This window comes from Pararge aegeria, chromosome 5 (genome assembly GCF_905163445.1).
Source record: "Pararge aegeria chromosome 5, ilParAegt1.1, whole genome shotgun sequence".
In the NCBI taxonomy this organism is placed as follows: domain Eukaryota; kingdom Metazoa; phylum Arthropoda; class Insecta; order Lepidoptera; family Nymphalidae; genus Pararge; species Pararge aegeria.
Window position 1 is genome coordinate 15,262,767 of NC_053184.1, and position 3,414 is coordinate 15,266,180.

Sequence of the window (3,414 nt, forward strand, 5' to 3'; positions counted from 1 at the left end):
TTTCACACGGGGTCGTTCAACAATTGACGCAGGTTTTGAGCTAATACAAAACATATATGAGGCCTGGGAGGAGTCACGTGACGCACTAGGCGTGTTCTCGTGTGGTATAATGCTGAAGCTAATGATTTGGTTCTTAACGGAAAAAAAACCAAGTGTATAAAATTCACTTTACCAAATGTTAAACACGTGAAAATCCCTGTACTACTTTATAATGAGGAACTGAAACTGGAGGATACGACTGGTTTTCTAGGAATAACGTTAGATTCTAAACTTCAATGGGGCCCTCATGTAAATAATTTATCGAACAGGCTTAGTTCTGCTACCTATACGGTAAAGAAGATACGCTATATGACCGACGTAGAAACTGCTAGACTGGTCTTTTTTAGTTACTTTTACAGTATTAATCATATGGAATTTTACAATGGGGTAATGCTGCTGATATTAGCACTATTTTCGTGCTGCAGAAGTGGGCTGTTCGTTCGATCTAAAAAATGAGTCCAAGAGAGTCATTGAGAGATAAATTTAAAGATTTCAAAATAATGAATAATAAAATAATATAGTCAGTACATATTTGAAAATTAAATGACACATTTCTAAATCTAAGAAAAAATGTGACTGCAATAATGAATAAACTTACAGTGCAATATACCAGATTACATAAAATTCATAATACGTTTAGGAAATTGCATACAATTCTACAATAAACTACCCTTTGACATCTTGGAGATGTCTCTTAAAAAGTTCAAAGTTTGTAACGTAAGCTTATAGAAAAGTCCTATTATAGTACTACGTAATCGATAAAAAAGCTTCGGTGTTAATTTTTGCTCTAACCAGGTTACAAAACCGAGATGGTGAAAACAAAAAAAAACACCCAGTTAAGTTTGTTATGGACTTCTTCTTAGACCAGGATGCGTTTGGAACCCTCGTAGCTTTAGTTTTAAGTTTACGAATATGGTTATCGCCAACATCTCACTACCATGTAATTCTCATGTAATGTACGCATCAAAAGTGCCACCTATGGGCCTACTTTAATAAAGATATTTTTGACTTTGACTTTGATGCATCAGGTATGAGTTAAAAAAAACGAACAAAGAAGTTTAAAATACAGAGGTGTGGGACCGCAAAAGTTATTTTTGTTGAGAGTGACGTCGTTCCATCCATTTCAAAACATGAATATTCGGTTAACTCCTCGGGGTCCTTTTGTATATTCGCATTTCTAGTGTTTTTAAGAACTGAAAACTGAATATTATAGATTTATGTACTATAGCATCAGGCAAAAACGAACAATAAAGTTGAAAATATAGAGGTGTGGGAACGCAAAAAGTTGTTTTCTTTGAGAGTTAAGTCGCCCCATCCATTTCGAAAACATGGATATTCTGTTTACTCTTCGGGGTCCTTTTGTGTGCTCGCAATGCTTGTGTTTTTCCGAACTATAGGTATACTGCTCAAATATTGATAGCTCGGTCAGTAGACGTGTGGCCGATTTAGGTCACTCTTCGAATTTCAACGTGGGATAGAATAGATAGAATAGCGTAACGGTAGTATGAACGGGTATTTATTATTGAGAAGGACACTTTGACACAAAGCTTTTGGTAGATTTCTTATTTATATTTTTTACTAGAGCAGTGATAGCGCATTGGGTACGAGCTTGACTTAACTTTTGGAGGGCGGAGTTCGAATCCCAGAACGAACCTCTAACTTTTCTAAGCTATGTGCGTTTTAAGGAATTAAAATATCAATTGCTTCAACGGTGAAGGAAAATATGGTGAGACAATCTGCATGCCTAAGAGTTCTACATTATGTTCTCAAAGGTGAGTGCACCAATCCGCACTGGGCCAGCGTGGTGGACTACGGCCTTAACCCCTTCTCATTGTGGGAATAGAACCGTGCTCTGTAGTGGGGAATGGGTTGATGTGTAGTAATCTTTTATACTCCCGGGATAAAATGTATCCTATGGATCCAGGATTCAAAATTTCTCAAATTTACAAACGAAATTTAAGAATTAGATTCGGGTAATTTTTTTAAATATATTTTGTTATGTTTTTAAGGTTCCACGTCCAAGCAATCTAAAATCGAATGTTAAAGTTTTTATAGAGACAACTTGCATCCTGGAGACAAAGATAATAATACATGACATTTTTGCCCAAAAAAAAAAAACTGTTCTCGCGTTACAGTTTTCCGAATAACAGCTACTCAATTAATAAAGAGCATATTTTTATTTTATATTAATAACAATGAATGCTTATCAATAATAACAATTTATTTTGTGTTCAAATCCAAGTTTTCAATCAATATCTTTTTACCATGTATAATTCTGAAAGTTATTGCCATCCTTTGAGAATTATTATTATTGTTTGCCTACAATTTGGTATTTTGTTAAATCAAAAACCCTATTAGGCAAATGTTATTTTGGTACCAAAGTAATTCATAGCTTACCTACATTATAAGCAGAAGAGATTATGCGGGGCATTTTATCTTTACGATCCATAACAAATCCATAAAAATTGAAAGCGTATATAAAACTGTTTATGGTTACACCCAGCGACGATGAAAAACGTAACACTGAAAAATTTAAATGGAGGCCATGTTTCCGATAATGTAATATATGCAGAATAAAACCATGTTTATCTTATACTTCTTTTGCACTGATGACACAATATTTAAATACAGATGTGGTGACTGTAGATCAGAATACAGTCGTCACAACCCCTCCTCTTTCCGCGGTTATCGTACGAGACGACTAAGGGAATAAAATGGAAAACGGAGCAGCGTCCTCTGTACTGCTACTACTACGAACTTCTGTGATCACCCACCCATCTACCTAGCGTGATGATTATGGGTAAACCCGTTTTGACGAACGCACCGAGCAGCGTAGAGTGCAGTAGTTTTAACTTGGAGGTCTTAGTTTCGATTCCCCGCAGGAGCAATTGGGAATTTTAATTTTCTGCTTCAGCCGTGGCTACTTTCGACCCTGCCGACAAGGACAATCTGCCGACGAAGGTATGGCAGTTACATTTAATAATAGCGATTTGTGTAAAGGGAGTACCTTTACACATAATTCATCAGTTACTTAGTCAACCATAAATACACAAGTAAAACAATATTTGTATAACTCAATACTATATATAACTCAAAAAAATTGCTACTTTAAAGATCGAACAACACTGTCCCAAATTAATAATAATAAATAAATTAAGACAATACACACATCGCCATCTAGCCCCAAAGCGTAGCTTATGTTATGGGTACTAATATGACTGACGAATATTTTTATGAATAATATACATAAATACTTAGAATATACATATAAACACCCAGACACTGAAAAATATTCATGCTCATCACACAAACATTTTCCAGTAGTGGGAATCGAACCCACGGCCTTGGACTCAGGAAGCAGGTTCGCTGCAAACT